General features: G+C 35.9%; 1 long non-coding RNA gene across 2 annotated transcripts; it reads left to right on the forward strand.

Moving 5' to 3' along the window:
• Positions 1-7,328: 7,328 nt before the first annotated feature.
• On the forward strand, positions 7,329-9,173 carry LOC145102400 (uncharacterized). 2 transcript variants are annotated; one of them, XR_013706146.1, is made up of 3 exons: positions 7,471-7,921; positions 8,020-8,243; positions 8,398-9,173. It is a non-coding gene; the product is annotated as an uncharacterized LOC145102400 (long non-coding RNA). The 2 variants fall into 2 exon arrangements; XR_013706145.1 differs by having other exon boundaries at positions 7,329-8,243.
• The last annotated feature ends 1,277 nt before the right edge of the window (positions 9,174-10,450 follow it).

The following is a 10,450-nucleotide window of genomic DNA, read 5'->3' on the forward strand; positions in this document are numbered from 1 at the left end:
ACATCCTTGACTTCAGTTCTCTACACAAACCTTCATGGAATCTTTGTGATTGATTAGTATTGTATTAGATTATGTACCTACAATATTGTAAATGATCGAAAAGAGCCTATGTACAATATAATATATAATAAACAAATATAAGATAAAGGACTTAACACCCCCACTCTAAGATATAGGATCATGAATGCTTAGAAATGACCTAAACTTAGAAACAATTATCATGCTAAGCCTTTCAACAAAATGTCAACATAATGATGAGAAACTTCATAGAACAAGAATATGACTATTAGTAACACACTCGCTTACATAGTGTAAATCTATTTTAACATGTTTCTTTGTTGATGTTGCAAGTCATGAGAAACTAAGTAGAATACATTAGAAATATAATAAAAGGCAATTATGACACGTGAGATACATATTGTTTAAACAATAAAGAGATGAGATTGTCATTCAAGAAAGATACAATAACTTGAAGTGGATCAATGAGTCTAAGGATTTCTCTCCCAATCAACATCATTGTAAGATACCAAACTATCAACTAAAAGGCATGTAAAGGTGAAGACCATGAGTGATAGTCCCCTAAAGGTAGCTAAGTGTGTATTATAAGTTATTCAGATGGGGTTTCAAAGAATTATGCATAAAGAGGAAGACTTATGGGACCATATAGGCAATTTGGGTCGAGTAAAATTGAGATATCTAATATCTTTTATAAGGATATGACAAATATTCAGGAAACTTACAGGTTTTCCTACAAAAGATAATTTGGATTTGTGTTGGTAGGAATGATATATGGATTATACATGAGCATACTAACTTGTTTACGAGTTTCATCTATAAGACAATTTAATATAAGAAAAGACAAGAAAAAAATTATAAAGGCGGTAATGATAATGAAAAAAAAGGGATTTCATAAACTGGTTATAGAAAACACAGTAGATAAATGATAGATAACAAATCAAATAAGAGTCAGGAAGACGTAGTAAGGATACTATCATCAATATAGTTAAAAACATAATGTTATCCTTTCCTCGATGAAATATAAACATGGAAGTATCATATATGCCAATTCACAATGCCAAAGAGGATATATAGATGCAAAATCATCGATACTAACCTTAGAGGGATTTTTAAGGTTATAAGGAGTCTTTTTTTGAGACATCCCCTATTTTTCATAACCAATTATAATATTTTTCTTTACGCTTTATAAAATTGAGATGCAAAAATTCCCAGTTAAAAAAAACATTTTGAGATAAAAAAAAGTTATTTCATTTTATTAAATACCTCGAGGATGTCATCGTTTATATCCAAACATACATTACAGCGTAAATACTAAAAGGTATTGAAACTACTAGGCACATCTCTTTATTCCACTTAGCATCCTAACTAGACAAAGTTAACCTTGGTTCCACTACATGCGACACATAAAAGTGAGTGGGTCTGGTTTGAGAAAAATTGGGTGATATATGTAGTGTTTTCAAGTTCATAACAATTTAATGATAATAATTAATATAATCCCGCAAACAACGTTATCAGATAATTTCTATATAATGTGACCTAAGACAAACTACCCAACCCAACCGATGAGTCATTTGAGCAACTCTTTGACTACATAGCTAGGGGTGTCCTTGGCCAGTGAAATTTATATAAGGCAACCAATGTTTAGAAATTTAATAAATAGTGTATCCTATTTTATCTACGTCCATGGGTTATAAGTCCATGTTAGCAATGTAATTCACTAGACTGCCTAGATTAGTCAAGTGTTGTCATCTACTTTGGTCAATGACCCAAACATACTTGCCAGTTGTTTGATCTGGACCCACCATTTCTAGTTATTCAAGAAAGAGGAAAAACACTTCGATCTAATCTCACACACCCTACCCTAGTCATGAGACTTAATCGATATCTAACTTAATTTCAACTAAGTGTCCTTTAAAAATTTTTACTCTTAAACCTAAGGCAAGAATTATAACTAAAGGCAATTGATTCCCAATACAAATTTTAATCCAATAGTATTATCCTAATTATACAAATAACATGTAGCACAGAGAATGCATGCAAGCATTTAATGTCTCATATAAATAATACTTTTATTTTAAATTAAGATCTTGATAGAAACTACGCACTTACCTGACAAAAGTGTCTGGTGATTGGTGGATCGGGCAGAGCTTCGCCTTACAGCTTTTCCAAAAGACCTAGATGTGCATAGCACTAAGTATTAGTCTATTACCCTAAGGTTTTAGATTCCTCAATACACCCAAAGTCTACTTCAAGATATAGTTAAGTTATAACCAGGTAGGAACACATCGGAGGTAGGGTCCGTTTAGTATACAGAGTATACTGTTTGGAAATCTCACTATAAACGCCTCACTAAATCCAGCCTAGGCATTACTCCCCAAAGTAGATCAAGCAGTATATTGACTTAAAATCATTGATAAATTTCACTTATAAGTTCCTAGTAATGACTTATAACTATGATTATAAAGCACAAGGAAGTAGAGTAAGTGTAGCTCACTTAACGAGTACTATAGATGAGAACCGAGAACTAGTCGAGCATAATGTTGTCTTGGGATCTCCTACTTCTACTCAGATGAGTACTCAGGTGCGTCATAGGGCTTCTCCGCATAGCAGAAACGAAGGAAAAATAGGCTAAATAATGAATGTTTTAGAGAGAATTCGAATGAATGGTGTGAGGAGAAATGAAGGAATGAGCTGCTATTTATAGGATGAATTGTTGGGATATGTGCCATGCATCTTGGCGGCATGCCGTGATCCTAGTCAGGACATAATGAAGTGGCGAATTGCTGGCCTGACATGTGTCACAATGTGGGTGGGGCTTCATATTCTTGTCGACCACCCTGTGCGCCTGACGTGGATGCATACCATTTTTTGATTTACAAAATTGTGTATCTCCTTCATACAAACTCCGTTTTGATATTCTTTATATCCCCAGAAATCTATCGACGAGATCTATAACTTTCATTTAGAGTCCGTATGCTAATTTTAAATTTATATTTTTCGCACAGGCTTCGAGTGATAAAGCCAATATAAAAACCATATCTCTCTCATCTGCTGTCCGTTTTTGACAATCATTTTATCCTTGAATTCCTATTCATGAGATCTGCAACTCTTGTTTAGATAATTTTGGATAAAAGTCGGCCGATCCAACATTTGATTTTTTAGCAGAATATTGCTATGTCGAGTCTTAGAAAAATCATAACTTCCTCTCATGAAGTCAGATTTTGATGATCTCACACTCTTGGTTTAATGAGTAGTACGACTCTCATTTATATTACTAAGTCTAAAAAGTAATTTAACGAAAATCTACTTTTTACGATACACAACTTCGTACTAATTTAATTGTGAAACATCAAAGAAGCATAACTTCTTCATATGAAGTCGGATTTGAACGCTTCTTATATCTCCGGAATCCTTATCACCTATATTAGAACTAGGTTAAGATTACTTGTCCTATGTAATCTTTTATCTTTGATGCATAATGTAAATTTAATTTATTTTATTATTAAATATACCTAATATCATATAGAACACATAAGCACATAAATATATGAATAATCGTTTCTTATTCATTCATATAAAGATTACAGTGGTTGACTAAAGCGATTAAAGACTACGACTTAATCTAGCAGGAAACACAGGCGTTATATTTTTAGCCGATACACTTGACATGTGTTAAAACATGGACATAATAGGAAGGTTAATTTATAAAAAAACATCCTTAGTAAGGGCACCATTCATAAATGTATTTTTCACATCCATTTGATGTATACGATAGTCATAAGAGACAACAATGTTATGAACTGTATGAATCGTGACATGGTCAACCACAGGGATAAAAGTTTCATTCAAGTTCAAACATGACTGTTAATGTTAAGGAACATATTTTCCCATGATTTAATATACAATACACAATGGTATAAATACAAGGTTGCCTTATTGGGCCAAATACATACAATATAAGTATAGTGCTAATGGGCCTAACAATACAATACAAATAATACATTGTATAATTGTAGCCCACTAATATCCCCCCGTAGTTTGATCAGGAGGAGACTTTCGTATGTTCAAACTGGATTTAAAATTGTTGAAGAGTTGTAATGGTAGGCTTTTGGTGAAGATGTCGACGTACTGACCGGAAGACGGAACATTTAAAATTCGAATAAAGCCATGTGCATCCAAGTCACACATGAAATGAATGCCAATCTCAATGTGTTTTGTGCGTTGGTGCTGAACTGGGTTCACAGTGATGTACACCAAACTGATATTAAGAGAAGGATTAGGCCACTAAGTGGGCCTTATAGTTGTTATGATTGTAGTAATTGTCTTATTTATTACAAAAAGACATTCACAATGACCAACATTGTTACGAAATGAGTCAAGGAACAAGATTTCGTGTGCCATTTATAAAGTGTGGTGTACATTTCAAAGTACATGGTATTGTTCCACTAAGATTCATATCTGGCCTGAGTGGGTGACTTTAGAATGGGTGGATACAAAGTAAGGGCTCTAAGGGAGTTAGGAATTCATATGAGGTTAAAATGATATTTTCATAATGGTTCTCAATAATTGTTGAATAGAATGTTGATTTTTTTTTGAAACCGGTGAATAATTTTAAATAAGACCCAATATTGGCAAGAAGTTAGCTGGACCAAAAAGCAATGTACAATTACATATTACCACAAATAAAAGGAGAGCAATGCCAGTTACTCCATTTAGAATTTTTTAATTTACCCCTATATTTGTGCCAATAGTACGTAATTGAAATCACATCATTGCAACTACAGTGGGGGATTGAATCGGATGGTTGTATAATCTATTATTCCTCGCCTTCCAAATTTACCAAATAAGTCCATAAAGAATTATGGATAATGTCTTCCATTTCTTAGGACAGTTACCCCATCTTGAACCAAATTCTAAGATATATGTTACTCCTAAGAATCGTTCATAGGGAATACCACACCATTTAAAGATCCACTCTATAACCGATGAAGCGAAAAAGCAACTAATAAGTGTATGGTTAACTTTTTCATCACTTGTGTCACAAAGCCTGCACTGAATTGAATTGATTTGAAAACTTCTTTTTATAAGAGCATCAACTACATAATTTTACCCAATTTCACCCTCCATACAAAGCATGCCACTTTTAGTGAGATAGATTTTAACCAAATGATTGTGTGACTGTCTCTAGCTGTGATCTTGGAGTCTACTAGATTACTAATCGCCTCCACAATGAAGTTTCCATCTGAAATAAGTGGACAACTAAAGATAGTATCGCTCTGCATGAAATAATGCTTACATAAAATAGATTTAAGTTCTTTTAATTCCGATTGGGCTTGAGTAGAAGTAGGTGCAAATTTCCACGCCCATTTAAAGTCATTTTCAACTCTCCTTTCAGTAATGTAACAGGATTTTAATGATTCAAGTGAATAGAGCCTTTGGAATAGAGATTAGAAATTGTGAGAGTCGATCCATTCCTCCTTCCAAAGGAGTGTAATGTTCCCCGATCTTACCTGTAGTTGAAAGATGTCTTATGGAACAATTCCTAAGCTCCTAAGATCAGAAAGGGAGTTGGTAATGTTCTACCAGGTGATGTTTTTTTTGTAGCATCACTCCATGACTTTGTTTTCAGTCTATGCAACCCGTGAATGACTTTACACCATAAATTGTTGTTCTTGTTACATAGGCACCACAACCATTTGATTAGTAGTGATATGTTTTGGGTTTTTAGGGACCCCATACCCAAATGTCTTTTACTTTTAGGAGCTAAGATCTTCTCCGATGTGATCCAATTAATTTTCTTTACCGTATTTGAACCTCCTTATAAGAATTCCTTCTTATTTTCTCGATATCAACAATAATAGAGGATGGTGCCATAAAGAGCGACAAATAATACATATGAAGGCTCCAAAGAACTACTTTAACCAATGTGACCCAGTCTCAAAATAAAAGGGATTTGACTTTCCAATTTGATTATTTGATTGAAATTTATCGATCATAGGTTTCCAATGTTTCCTCCTCTTCATATAGTCCCCAACCGGAACACCAAAATAAACAAAAGGAAGAGTGTCAACCATACAACCAAGAACACTATCCTTTAGTTTAGTTTCATTTTCATCCACGCAAACAACAATAACTCTATGCTTATGAAAGTTGATCTTTAGGCCTGAAGAGATTTGGAAGCATCTCAAAATCCGAGCCAAAATTTTTATGTTATTGTGTGTCCATTCGCCCACGGAAATTGCATAATCCGCATAGAGTAGATGATAAATCATAGGTCTGTTGGTTGGAATTTTAATTCCACAAAAAATAGATTTACTGCATGCAGTCTTCATCGCAATATTTAAGCCATCCATGACAATGATGCATTAAAATGGTGAGAGACAGCCTCCTTCTCTAACACCTTTGGTGATTGGAAATTCGAAGGCCGGGGATCTATTTATTAAGAATCGAGGCCCGGGCTAAAGTGAGACACCCTAAATCCAGGATCTCCATCTAACACCAAACTCATTTGCTCCCTTATTAAATCAAAAAAACATAGTTGATAGAGTTGAAGGCTTTCTCAAAGTCGACTTTGAAGATGAACATCTTTTTTTCACCTTTTTTGCCCAATAACACATCTCATTTATAATAAAGGGGCCATCTAGTATATTTCTACCTTCAACATACGCAGTCTGAACATCATCCACTACTGTCCTAATGACTTCAATTTTGATGCAAAAGCTTTCATTTTGATTTATATATACAACCGGTGAAACAAATTGGTTTATAGTGACCAAGTGTGGTTGGGTTTTTAATCTTCGGAATGAGTTTGATAAAGGATGACTTACATTCTCTAGATATCTTACTTTTTGCTTCAAAGTGTTTAACACACTTAATCACATTAATCTTAATTATATCTCACTTTGACTTGAGTAGCTTAAAAGTGAAACCATCCAGTCATGGAGATATTTTGCTACCACAATTAAAGACAACTAATTTTTTTCTTCTTCGGTAAAGCTTCTTTCCAACTGCATGCATACAGTCAAAGAGATCTAACTGTTTGAACATACTATTTAGGAGCTTTGGTTGATCCGACCATTTTTGAAGGAATTTTGACCCAAAAAAATCAATGATCTTTATTTTTTAAGGGTGTTGCTAATAAGACATGCATTGGACACCCCATTGATTATTTTTTAAAAAGTCAAGCTATAGTTAACTACATATAATCAATTTTTTCCGAAAGCAATACAATTTCAACCAATAAAAATATTTTAAAATTAAATTAAGGTGTATATATAATAAAATACAATTTCTTTTTAGTCAACGTTTATTAATCATCCCCTAATAGCACCACATTGCATCGTTACAACCGCCTAGGAAAACCAACATCCTTTGTTATGGTTCTTTTGAGTTGTAATAATTCCTCCCAAAGACTTTTGAGTTGGAATTTGGGCCTGAAAATCATTCAACAAGAATGAGACATTGGGGTTGGGCCGTTAGGTGAACTGGGCACATTAGGGATCCGAACAGGCCTAGGGGTACTAGGGACGTGAACTGCGACTGGGTCTTTGACTGTATCATCAACATATGACTTTCCAGTTAGAGCTCTGGGAATTACCTCATCAATAAACGAAGTTGTTTCGATTGTCGAGGGTTTTTGGAGGAGACACCGATAACGTTTTCCAGCATCGACTCACCAGGATCTCCGGCGGCCAGAACATTATACCCATTCTCAGGTGAAATTTCACCTTCTTCGAACTCAACATCTTCATTATCCTTCTTCATCCAGGTATTGGAGATATCATCCTCGTCATCAGATTCATCCGAATCTTATACGATGTCCTTACGGGAGATTTGAAACGGGTGTCAATCCTAATAGTATTCCACGATCCCTACCTTGCATGAATTAACACCAGGGAAAATGGTAACCTCTTCATTGATTCTTTTCCTAGATGTAGTCAAGATAAAAGTTTTGATGCAAGATCTATCGTCGGACTCCCATAACTTTGTCAGTGTTTCCAGGGTCTTGAAGTGGTTGCCAATAATGGTAAAGTTATCTGAGGACAACATATACAATGGGAAACCAATGATTTTGATCCAGACCAGCCTCTCGAATCTTAGCTTGTCAAATCCATCTGCCTTTAGCCATTTGAACCACTTTACCCACAGATTTTTTTTTTTTCAGATAGGAAATCATTTGCACGAACAGAAGATTCACAATTTAACATAACTAACATACCTCCAAGGTAGAAAATCTTCATCCCTAGTACACCATCGACTTTAAAGATTCTTGTTAGATTACGAAGGTTCTCCAAACTTTGAACTTCCCCCATAAGTGCTTCTTTGGCGAAGAATTCATTTTTCTCAACCCACTCTCTAATATGAATGACATTTTCACAGGGAGGAGCATGATGAGTGAGAGATGGGTTGAAACCTTTAAATACATCTACGAAGGATCTCTGGTTGGAAGTGAATCTGTCCATGAGTGGTTTATTGTTGTTTGGAAATCCTGCTGACAGTCTATGAGAGGTGGTGAATCCTCTACCCAGATTTGATTTCCGGAGAAATCTGGCGACATAGCATGATATTATACTATCACCGTATTTCACTCTCCCAATCACTTCGTTTCCAGATCAGCCACCAGAGCAACCACGAACCACCCCACCACAACCAGAGAGAGAAAGAAGAGAGGGACAGAAAAAGGCTGAGAGAGAAGAAATCGGTCAAGAAGCCCTGGGCGTTGCGTCTGGTCGTCGGCACCACGATCCATCACGAAAATGACGAACCACGACCGACCGGGGTGGTGTGTACGGCCGTTGTTCATGGCCACATAGACCACGATCGGGTTCATGGTCCGTATACCTTACGACCTAACTTCAAGCACATGTTTCAAGTGCGATTAGAAAAGTATTTGATTATCGGGGATGTGTGGGTCATGTAATACATATGTTAAGGGTCAACTACTAAAGGGTCAATTTTTCAACCAATTATATAAATATTCAACATCCAACAGATATTCCATTAAATAAGGACGACCTACAGACAATAAAACCATTTCAAAAGGATCACCTTGAGGGGAACGTTTGAGTTTAGGAAATGGTATGTTACATTTATAAGTAGTCTTTCGTGTAGCTATTTCACTTGTGGTTATAGAATTTGTAAAGGAATTAATGCCATTTTCCTATCAGATTTAGTTGAGCATAAATATAATTTGGTGTTAGTCGTTTAGTACGCTTGAAATAGCTCAAATAAAAGTCAATTTATGAGAGAGTTTACGGTCTCTGAATGCAATGATTACGTTTCTTGTCTTTCTATTCTATGATACCAGGGACTCTCCCCCACCCGAGAACATAAGAAAACCAAGGAATATGTGTCTCCAACCATGACGCTAGCTAGCTAGAATGATGGTTGATACCCCTAAGAATCCACATGCATGACCCACAAATAGTCGCTATCAGGGGCTCCCCCAACCCGAGAACATATATAAGAAAATCTAGGAAGTTGTGTCTCAGACCATGACGCTAAATGGCTAGTGGAATGGGTGATACCCCCATGGATCCACATATCAATGACCCAAAAGCAGTTGCACAATGATACCATGGGCTCCCCCAGACCCGAGAACATAAGAAAACTAGGGAAGCCATGTCTTGGACCATGACACTAGCTAGCTAGCATGATGGCCAATACCCCTAAGGATCCACATATCCATGACCCACAAATAGCCACACACTGATACCATGGCCTCCCCCATCCTAAGAACATAAGAAAACCATGGAGTTTGTGTCACAGACCATGAAACTCATGTAGACTTTCCTTCGATAAAACCAAATGACATTCTTGTCATTACAGCTCACCTCGGAGATCGTCAATCAAATGATTCAAGCATCGGAGCCTATAACTCAACTATCTGCTTCCTAAAGGACCACATCGTTGAATTTTCTCATCAGATGTAGAGTTTGCTCATTTTTTTTGGAGCAGAAAAGTCATTGGCCAAAATCACCACCGAACTTCCTGAAGCTCATATTTTAGTTGAAGGATCCATCGAGGAACCAGAACGTGGTTATATCTACCCCAAGATGAAGAACAATCAAAATGAATTTTTCCAAGTGCTAGAAAAACATCTTGTTCCTACCACGATTCTCCAAAAGTTCATCTCGAATGCGGTCAAGAGTGATTCTTCGGAACATGTGAAAAACAAATTTACTGAGCATCTCTGATACATCGACGTCTGAAGCTGGCTTCAAAGTGCTTATCTATTTGTGTTTGATGAAGCGAAGTGTTGAGTCAAAAGATTGCTAAGGTCACTTAGGGGGAGATTTTTGATACATGAAAAGTGACTCCTTAGCAATCTGAATTGGAGCCTATTCTGAGGTAAAAGAAATCTAAGATGATACCTATTCTGAATAGAAGATCTGTTCGAGGTACATCTTTCGTTACTTGCTATCTGATTCTG

Source organism: Lactuca serriola, chromosome 4 (assembly GCF_051521515.1).
Source record: "Lactuca serriola cultivar US96UC23 chromosome 4, Lser_US96UC23_V15, whole genome shotgun sequence".
NCBI lineage: Eukaryota > Viridiplantae > Streptophyta > Magnoliopsida > Asterales > Asteraceae > Lactuca > Lactuca serriola.